We start from the raw sequence: 11,923 nt of genomic DNA on the forward strand, positions 1-11,923 counted from the left end.
AAAACTATTAAGTATGAAAACCGGATTGGATCTGGCTTTCCAATTTACTATTAGTTTCGACCCGTAAAAAACTCATCGGATATCCGGTACGCCTTATCCTAATGAGATATTCATATTTTTGGATTTTTAATTCCGGATACTGGGCCGGAAATAAAGATATTTCAATTAAAAAATCCAATCCTTAAAAAAGCTATTTAGATTTTTTAGCCCACCCCTATGGTAAAATGTGACAATACGGCTTGTTGTGATGCAAGTGACAGCAGTTTATTTAGCATTTCGGTAAATGACCTAAATTTGTCTACAAAAACAGTGCGTCTAACATAAACTTTATTTTTTTTTTTTTTTAATTTTTTTTTTCAGTTTGCATTGGTTACATATCATGTAATAGAAATTTGGAATCTGGAAGATGGTAACGATCTTGTCGTTAAAATCGTATAAAAATTACTTCACAAGCAAATATAATTTTAATTATTTGTGTTGTAATTTTTATATTACGTATTATGTAATATAATACAATTTTATAAACGTATTATGTATTATAATACAAGTAGTTTATATCAAAATCTAAAATAGATAAAAAACAAATGGTCAAAAGTTATGCCTCAAATATATTTTAATGTATTATCTGTTAAAAAAATAATATTCTTTTATTTATTTTTAAAAACTTAAGAAGAGATTGACAATTTAAAATAAGGCAAAATAATTTTATTCCATTAGATAAGGTGCTTGATAAGTTATACACTGTGGACCAGAGTGACCGCTAGGATAAGTTGTTCCCCAGGTCTGATTTTTTTTTCCAAAAGTTAGATATACATTAGTAAACACCATTTATGGTATTTAAAACTTCTGGAGGGTTGGACAAAGTAAAAAAATTGTCGCTTAAAAATCAAATTTTTTAAATCATAAAAATGTTTATAAATTTTTGACAAACCGCTGAAAATCCGCAAAACTAATAAATTATGTCAACAATTTTGGGCTGTTTGTATAAAACGTGTGATATTTGTCTGACACAGTTTGGTAAAGTCATCTAAAACCAAGGCCAACAACACCAGGGAAGGGGGGCCCAAGAAGCACTGACTCCTCCCACCCGCTCCTCTCACTTTTTTTCTAAAGGACCATTTTTTATTCATTTTTTTTTAGAAATTTCTACATATAGAGGACTTTTTTTAAAAATTGACAATTGGGCCTCTCCACTTCAAAAACTCAAGATAAATCCTGCAATTGAAACAATAATTAACACTTTTGTCAGGAACCAGTAAAGTTTAGAGGGAACTAACTATCCTAAAAGTATGTATTAATAAGACGAATAAGGAAGATATCCGCAATAAAGCTCTATGTTTTGTTTAATCTATGTATATAGTTTTTTTATTTTTTATCATTACCTATAATACATACATTATAATCTAATAATTCTATTTTAATGACGTACATACATTTTCTTAACTAAAAGTATGGAAATTAAGAAAACTATCGGTTTCATAACAACATGAGTGTGTTTTTGAAAAAAACTGTATGCATAAATTTAAATGTATATCAAAATCTATTTGTATGCATTAGGAGACTCCGAAAAATTTTTAGTCAAAATTTTTTAGCTCTCTGGATATTTTTCCATTCTGTTCATCATAAAATATAAGGAAAATCACGCTTTAAGATTTAGAAATAACTGTAAGCCTTGCCACCACAAAGAAAATGTTTTTCATATTATTTAACATATTATTTAAAAATTAAAAATATAACAAAATGTTTTTTAAAATTTAGAAAAACTGCTGATATGCTCATTAAAACAATGAACATAATGAAAAAAGTTCAGTAAGGTTTTTTTATAAGATTTAAATATGCTAAATTAGTACTGGTGTCTCTAAAATAAAACAATTTTTAAATATTTCCTAGGGTTCTTTTTTTAAAATCTGGTTTGTGTCTGTGTTTTTCAATAACCTGTAACAAAATTGTTTCTGTATTTCATCTTTAGTTAAAGTGTTTGCAAACTCTTTGATGAGTTTCACAGCTCTTTCAGTAAGATCATTAACAACTTTTGCATGACGAATAAACATAGCCGCTTCTTGAAAATCACTACTTGTTTCCAACTGTGCTGGAGGTAAGTGTAACGAGGCAGTTTCAATTCCGAGTAGATTAAACAGGAGCCAAGATTTCTTGCCAATTAAATGTACTAGATTTGTGGATGAAACCAACTGCGAAAAAACTGGTACTCCTTTATCCAGTGGCATGCCTTTCTTTATTTTGATAAGTTATCTGGCTATTTGTATCTTTTCCGATACTTGCACCAAACTTGAAAAAATGAAAAAGTAGCAGTTTCTTTGGTCAGATACAACAGATGCATGTTCAGTGCAAGAATGATCGCTTCACCGACCTCTGGGTCAGTTTTTTTTAACATTAGAAGATTATAGTATAACTGGATATCATTTGATGGTGTATCGGCTGCAAAAGAGGTGGCTAGCTATGCCTTTATGTAGAAGAGTGCATTTAATATGCAAATACGACGCAGTTTCTCCATTTTAATTCAGCTGGTCACCAAAAGAATACATCTTAGCACTATATATAACAGTTACCATCCAGTGGGCATGATTGTTTGCACCAGGTTTTAGCCAGTGCACCTCACAAAGAGGCATGAGTCTGCACATTCTCTGTAATTATCACGAGGCAAGCTGTCACCGTCAGCTGAAGTCAACATTTGTCGCAAAAAAGTAACAACTTTGTCTTTCTGTTGTTTAAGACAACAATCAGTGATATGTAAAATTTCAAACTTTCATCGATCTTCGATGGTTTCCCAATATTTCTTAAATTCTTTGAACTTAGGAGAGTCAAGACTGGATGTTGGACCAAAAATCTTTTGCCAGGCAAAATATAAAGTTCTTTCATTACATGATGTTGACAAGCAAAATAGAAAAGCTTGTGGTCTGGAAACATTTCCAATTGTACACATGCACCATTTTTCCACCCAGAATTTGATGCTATGGTATCAAAAACTAGTCCAACAATTGACTGTTTTACCTTCCACCGAACCATAAGAGAATGGCTGGTGTTAGCCATAGTTGCACCAGTTCCATCAGAGATTACTGGAACCCCAAGTAGATTACCTTCTTTACAGTTTGAAATCCCAGCTATAAGAACACCTAGCCATTCAGCATCCTCTGGAACAATTTTTCCATCCCAATGTAATGTAACATACTTTGGGGAAACAAAAGTAGTTTTAATCTCATCCCCATATTTTATTCAAAGTTTTTTATCCGCTATTCGTGCAAGAGCCAGAGCAAATTACTTTATTTTTATCAGATTGGTTGTTTTTCGGTTTCGTACCAGATTTAGGTGGAATTTTCAAAACCTTCATCTTAAGAATTGTCTGCACTACGCGTAACTTTAACACTAGAGTCATCTGCAGATTGCAAGTCTACTTTAGGACTTATAGTTTTAGGTTTTGTGCTTGTTGTTGCTGAAAGATTTTGTCATCTTTTTTCTTGAACCATTTTAAACCAGTTCTCTCTCACTGTATTTTCTGTGTGATTTTTGCTTTGTATGTTCAGTCTTCTGATCCCAATTTAACTTGATTCTGATCTCTAACTGCCATAAGAAATTCAATATCTTGTTTTTTCTGCTCACTATCAAGTCGATCAGTTTCTATTTTGTTTTGAGCATCTTGGTGAGCAACATAAAAATAATTTTTTAGATCATCAACAAACAGTTTTTCTTTAACTTCATTAGATTGACATTAATTCTTTTTTTGAATTGTTTTACAAGCATCATACAAATCCAAAATTTTTGCGTTAACTTTGTCTTTGCGTTGAATTGCAGTTCTAGCTTTATTCCATTGCTTTTAATTTCTACAATAACTATAGCACCATTACAGTTGACATGTTTAGCATGTTTCATGGGTCCACCTTTTATAAAGAAAAAGAAATGCAGGACATCTCTCTTTAATGGAACTCTTGATGGTAACAATTGAGTTAATGGTTTACCTAATTACAAGATATCTTAAAACCAGTCTATCCATAATTGGGTTAAAGCGATGAGTAGCGTCCAAGTAAAAAAGTGCAATACTTAAAATTTAGTTTTATCGAATATCATTGAAAATCTTTGATAATATATCTTAAAATAAAAATAAATAATAGAATTAAAGCGATTTTAAGAAAGATATTATAAAAACATATTATCAAAGATAATATACATATTAAAATATTAATTAACTATCAATTAAATATTATTATTTATATGCTTTATTTATAAATTATTAATTTTCATTTATTAATTAATTTGTATTATATTCATATTATAGTTACTTTGTATCATTTATGTAATAATTGCTAAAAATTTGTGTCAAATTTATGTAACAAACATAAATGTAACAATCATAAATTTATGTAAAAAAAATTTCAAACTATTAATTTTTTGGGAGCTGGTGGCTTAAACACTACAAAATTGCTTGAAATTTGCTTACTTATTCTAAAATAGATAAAGGAATGGAAAAATCAACAGGAAGCAAGATTTTGAGGGGAAAAAAATTTACATTATACATTTCTAGAGCTCATATACAAATGTTTATTGATATACATATACTTATAATATATGCATGATAAAGATTGAGACATTTGAGTATATTGTATATGTATATGTTTAAGTATATTGTATATCTATGAACATGTATTGTACAGGTTATACATTAGACGAATATGCATATAAAATTTACTTAAGTTTTTTAATGTATGTCATACTTAACTGTACATTTAAGTGTGATGAGATTACATAGCATGAATAGACTATGCAATCTCATCACATAATATAGATTGAGACATTTAAGTATACTGTATAAGTATGTATATGTATAAACATGTATTGTATAAACATGTATTTTATAAGCTATACATTATATGTATTTACATATACAATATGCTTGAGTTATTTAATGTATGTCATGCTTAACTGAACATTTAAGGGTGGTGAGATTACACAGAATGAATAGGCTAAAGCTTACCATAACCTTTGAAGCTTATTAAGCCACTGAAATAACAAAATGTAAAGTATTGTGTTCCATTCAAACCTAAATGCACAAGTTCAGTGTTCAGAATAAGTGTCATGCTGGATAGTAAAGTAGTTTATGTTGTAAGAGATCCTGCACTCTGTAGCCTGAAATGAAGAGAACTTTTAACTCATTAGATAAACACTGCAGCAACTTTCCCCTCGTTGAAAAGAATTTAAAGATGCTTCATATTTAAAATGTTACAAATAGACTTTTGTACAAAGAGGAAGATCCAGAAACTTATCTTAAAGAGTATCTAGTTCCTATTCATGAACTTAGTGTTCTAATGGAAATAGTAAGTAAACTTACCATGCTAAAAAAGTGGTTAAACATTAACTGAATTTTGTTTTAAGGATAAAAGGGTGTAGTATTTTATGGAAACAATGCAAGCATATACCTAAAATTGGTGGATATACTTAAGTGACATTAGTAATAATGAAAAATATAATTTATTTCTAGTTTTAAACTGTCGTAAAAAGTTTTAATGCCCTTTAAAAAGCGGAAGTCTTAAGTTTATACAAGAAAATAAATTTGAAACTAATGCTTGGAAGTTTGAAGAGTGTCCTATGTAGATTTAACTAAGCATGTTCATGAAACATCCGAGAATGTTGAGCTAAGTGTTATAGGAAAAGTTTACATAGCAGTGTACTTCCTTTTCTTCATTTTACTAATAACTGCCTAGGAGTTTACTGTGAGCAAACAGGTGATGCTATTCATTGTGAGATCAAAAAATCTTGCAATAGATACAAGTGTAATATTTAACATAAATTATGCAAAACAGCTAAAATCCAGTGTTGTGAAATTTGTATCAAATATACTAAATAGATTAAATAATACTATCATATATATATATATATATATATATATATATATATATATATATATATATATATATATATATATATATATATATATATATATATATATATATATATATATATATATATATATATATATATATATATATATATATATATATATATATATATATATATTGCAGGATCTTCATGTTTGTACAAAAGATTTGGATTTATAACATTTTTGAAGTTTGACATTTTAAACTACTTTTGTCGAGGGAAAAATTGCTTCACTTTATCTAATGAGCTAAGAGTTCTTTTTTTGCCAGGCTACAGAGTGCAGGACCCTTCCAACTTGTGCATTTAAAATCAAATATAACATATTATTTATTATTTTGTAATTTTAGAGGCTCAATAAGCTTCCAAAAAAAACTATTAGGTTTAGTTTTATTTATCGTATGAATAAAACTAAACCTATCACTTTAGTTTATTCATCCTATGAAATCACATTTAAATCTACAGTAAAGTGTACATTAAAAAACTTAAGTATATTGTATATGGATATTCGTGTAATGTATAACTAGTATAATACATGTTCATATATATACATACATATACAATATACTTAAATGTCTATATCGGTATCGTACTTATACTATAAGTATATGTATATCAACCAACATATGCATATATATACAAATGTATTTTAATATACATTTAAGTTTATGCATGCATTGAGAAAGCTGTAAGTTTTTTTAATAACACATATATGTTATAATGAAACTTTCAGTTTTCTTAATTCTATTTTAGTTAAGAAAATGTCAATAAAACAGCAGTATTTATTAGAAAGTAATAAAAAATAAAAATAAAAAATACAAAACATAGATTAACAAAAACATTGAATTTTATTGTGGATATCTGTACTCTCCAGTTCCTCAGGTACTTCACCTTAGTCTTTTTGCCACTATAACTAAGATGGAGTGACTGGGGAACTTCAGTTATAATAAGACCAATAATATTAGTCTGAGATGATGTTAATCATGTATCTGGTGATGATGAAAGATAGAATGCCTGGGGATAATAAGACCAATAATATTGGTCTTATTATATTATATTTTTAAGATAGTGGTTACCTCTAAACTTCACCGGTTCCAGTCAAAAATTTAAATTGTTTCAATTGCAGAAGTATTCTTTTGAGTTTTAAATGACCTTATTAAACTGTGCGAGACAAACAGCACACATTTTACATAAACAGTCCGCATTTATTTACACAATATATCAGATTTGCGGATTTTTAGCGGTTTTTTGTCGAAAATTTTGAAACATTTTTATGATTAATTTTTATGATATGAACTTGATTTTGAAACAACAAATTTTTTACTTTGTCCAACCCCCCAGAAGTTTTAAATACCATAAATCGTGTTTACTAATGTATATCTAACTATTGGAAAAAAAGTATCAGACCTGGGGAACAACTTACCCTGGCGGTCACTCTGGTCCACTGTGTATACAAAATTGATTAAACTTTGATGGACAAAAGGGCTCGTTGAAATGGTATTATTTTGCGAACTATATGTATTCTTTGCTCTAAGGGTACACATATTGTCAAAAACATTCAAAAATGCGTTTATCATAGTATAAAACGTAAAATAAAAGGTATTGTAAATGTTAAATTTATAAACGTTAAATATAGGTTTTGTGTTAGAAAAACGATATGAAAAAATATTATACGCATTGCATAATATTTTTTCATATTGTTTCTTATGGTTATAAGGACGTTGTAATTTACTTTTACCTGTACTTCCCAGACAATATTTGCACATTTTAAATAGCTAAGAATTAATGAGTAGTATAGTTGTTTTAAATAATTTCTAACCTAAAATTGGATTACAATGTATTTTGCAACTTTTATCGATAAAAAGTTTAGGTATGATGCTCATAAAGTTCGAAGGTTTATTTAAGGCATTTATAAACACTAAATTTTTAAGTAACGTTTCATGATTTTCTGTGTAAAAAGTTTTTGATAAACTGATAAAAACACTAAGTGTATATTGTGAGTTACCAATAGACATTGAGACTTCACGTTTAAACTGAATAATAGCTTATTCAGTTTTTAAAAGCCAAATTGTTTTTATAATTGTTTTTTAGGAAGGAAAGAAATAGGACGATAATTATAATTAATAGATTTTTAACCGTCTTTGTTAAGGTGGTAGTATCCTTTATGAGGAAAAAGAATTTTAGTATTGATATTGGATGGGATCATTTACGTTTTTTTGACGTGTTAGTTTAAATCATTTTAAAAAATAACAAAATTAATTTTTCCTACCACCTGCTCAAAAATTATGCGCATAAACTAGCAAAATTTAGGCAAAAAATAACAAGAATCTCTTGAGAACATGTTCTACAAACCAAACTTCATAAGTAGTTCTACGTATGTTAGAAAACTGTGCTGAATTAAAAATTATACGATGAACAACATTTAATAACTTTAAAATCATTAAAGTCTATCAATAACAAGAAAAAAAGTATAAGTGCAGCTTACTAAAATTCAAACTTTAATACTTTAATAAAAAAAATGTTTTGAAAGAATTTTTATGAGCGGTAAAAATTTATCTTTCTTATAAGATTAAAAGATGCATGCAAAAGAAACGCAATTTTAAAAAAATACTAAAAATACATTAGGTTTTTTACATAATCAAACCTACTAAACACCTTTACTGTTGTATTCAACACCTTCTTTTTGTTATGTTGGTCAATAAAGCCTTTTTTAATAGCTCTTAGCATTTTCCTACTGTTTTTTGCTGCATCTGAACTTTTTATCTTATTCTGTTTAACGCGTACATAATCAACATTTAGAGAACTTTGTGTTGGAAAATATCCGGGCACAACATTACATTTTTCTAACACTGGTAGTAAACCCCGAACTCTATTATTAAAGCTAATCAATGCAGAGGCCAACGCAATTCCACATAAACTCGACAAACTTGAAAATATGTTTGAGTTCAAAATTATATAAGGTATTTTTTCTATATCATCAAAGTTTTCTACATTTAAAAAGCATTTTTTTGTTAAGCATTTGAATTATTTAGAAATTTTTTTTTAATTTTTGAATTTTTTTTTTTTATTTACTCTTGCTTTAGCAAACCTTTTTTTTGAACCCGTTTATCAGAAAACTACTTAAAAACATAGAACAATCAAAAAAAAATTATTTAAAAGATAATTTTCTAAATCTGAAAGAAACGAGTACGAGGTTTTAATTTATAGATATTAGATCGAAAAGGCAACAAGTGTTCATAAGGAACAATATAGTCATAACCACAGAAAAAAAGTATATAAATTGGACTTGTATTTTCCAAGATATTGCGAGAAATATATCTCTAAGGGGCGTTACTTTGGCGCTTTATTTTCCAGTACCAAATCTATAAAAGATCATTTAGGTCTTTTGATTTATTTTTCAAAAACACTGCTAGAAAAAGCTAAAGGAAAAACATATATGAGGTTTTAGCGCATTAAAAGATAACAACTGTTAAGCAAGAGAGAAAAACCAGAGATTACCGCAACGTTAAGGCAAAATGCTTCGATAACATTTCCCATAATATAAATTTGATGTCATTAGAAACTTTTAACAGCATTGGTGAAAAAGCCAAACAGGGTTTTCATATAGAACGCCATTTGTTAAAAAGGAAAAAACATTATTTAATGTTGTTGAAGCCATTTATAATAAGGGCAAAAGCAGCTTTGGATTGACGACGCTAAGCGACGCTAAACGACGCTAGAAATCTAGAATATATAATATATCATTGTTGCTCAGTACAGCATTAATGTATACGTACAGCATTAACTTATAAAAAAAACTATTCAACAACAAAAAATATACCATCATGTTATTTTCTACAACTTGGCCATTTATAGCCATTGTTTAACAGACTGAATATATACTATATTTTTATCAAAATATAGTATACCAACTTATAGACCCACAAAATATTTTTTTAGTGGATTTGCAGGGGACCTTAATAGACATTTTTTAGCGGAAAATTTTATTGGAGTTTTACACATGGTTACTTAGTGGACCATTGGTAGCAACCGCTATAAATGGTAAGCCGAGAACTTTCCAACATTTTAATTGTGGCTATTATCGACGAGCCACTTTTGGTGGCTGTCACTAATGGTTTATTAAGTAACCAATGAGCAAAACTACAGTGGTCCGCTTAAAACCCCTATATAGAACCACTGAAATTCCACCATAGAATATTTGCTAGTGATTCGATGTATGAGTTTAATAAAAATACTATACCTTGTGTTTTTTATTTATTAATTTAATTAAGTACTTAAATATTTTATTTAAGAAAATTTTGCTCAATTATCTTACCAAATATATGATTAACTACTATGTTCAACCCAAAATTATATATGACTTAACAAAATTCTCAATTACTATTAGAGGGCCCAATCTAAGGAATAAGATGATCAGTATTGATACTAAAACAAATACAACTCTTGATCAGTTTTACAACTTTTACTTTTACATGATGCGATAATGAGGATTGCTAAATTATTTGTTAAGTGATCATTCCTGGACAATAACAATAAGTTTATTTTTCATTTTGCTTGTGAAAAACTTTAGTCCTTAATTACTTGTATTACCTTAAATTGTTTTACTAGAAATTAATTTGATAACAGTAAAAAAAAGGGAATTATAAATGTCAAAGTTACAATCTTCATAATAATTTTTGCTTCTAAAAATTATAAAAAATCCTAACATTTTAGAACTTTTTTAAAATTCTTATCGTTTTTCAAACTAAACGCTAAAGGGTGCCTAATGAAAACTCGTTAAAAGTTTGAAGAATAAATAAAATGGTAATATTAGATAATATACTTTGTTACAAAATCAATACACTTTCCTTATATATATACTATGTTTTGTAACAAAGATAAATATCTTTAAGAAAATGGCGACAAAGTAAGAAACTAAAAGAAAATGACTTTACAAATTTTATACAGTGTATTGGTCTTACGGAAAAAAGTTTACCTTTGTAAAAGAGATGAATGTCTCAAGATTTAAGTCTTTGTCTCGAGATTCATACTTAACAGTTTTAATAGTTGTATCTAGAGAGTACAATGATTAAATTCGGTTAATGAGCTTTTGTTAAACCCAGAAATTAATTAAAGACGAAGTTTAATTAAAAACTCATGCTACGTGTATTATTGGTAAAAAACAAATACAAACAAGAGCTACTACTTCGAGTTACAAATTATTTGTTCATATTTGCTACTTAGCGTGCCATATTGCAAATACTTAGCTTGCCATATTGCAAATACTTAGCGTGCCATATTGCAAATACTTAGCGTGCCATATTGCAAATACTTAGCGTGCCATATTGGAAATACTTAGCGTGCCATATTGCAATAACTAGCACAATTTTTATTGACATATTTTGTTTTTAACATTATAATAAATCTGTCAGTTTTCTTTTATTAAAACTAACTTTTTTTAGACTCCAACAGTTCTCTACACGATATAAGATAACAATGTTATGTTATACCTGTATAACTACGTTTTTATTGTTGTAATATATATAAACTATAAAATAATACATCAGCTAAAGGCCAAATAGTATACATACATGTGTAAGAATGAATCTTATTGATATAAGACTTTTAATAAACTAAAACTTGGTCTTGGTTTTTTGAAAACTTTGATAGTCTTGGTCTTGTTCTCATATTGACTTTTTGATGTCTTAGACTTTGAATTGGTATTAAAGTTTTAAGCCTTGGTCTTGGTGTTGATCTTGAGCTCAAATACCTTGACATCAGTCTTTGACGTGGCTATAACTGTCTTGAATACATCTCTACCTTGGACCACTTCCTGGGAAAATATAAAAAAAGTTCCTCGAAAAATCATCTCCAACATAATCTGGCATGCTGAAAATGGCTCTGGTTATCAAAGATTTAAAACAAATGATTGTGTTGCCAGAAAAATAAATGAAAAAACTACTAAGAACCTAAAAATCATTTAAGATTACCATGATTGAGTTTTCTAAAGGCAGGTTTGAATTTTATGACAATCAAAAAGATTTTGCCAAAAATGTAATTT

The sequence above is a fragment of the Hydra vulgaris genome, chromosome 15 (genome assembly GCF_038396675.1).
Source record: "Hydra vulgaris chromosome 15, alternate assembly HydraT2T_AEP".
Taxonomy (NCBI): domain Eukaryota; kingdom Metazoa; phylum Cnidaria; class Hydrozoa; order Anthoathecata; family Hydridae; genus Hydra; species Hydra vulgaris.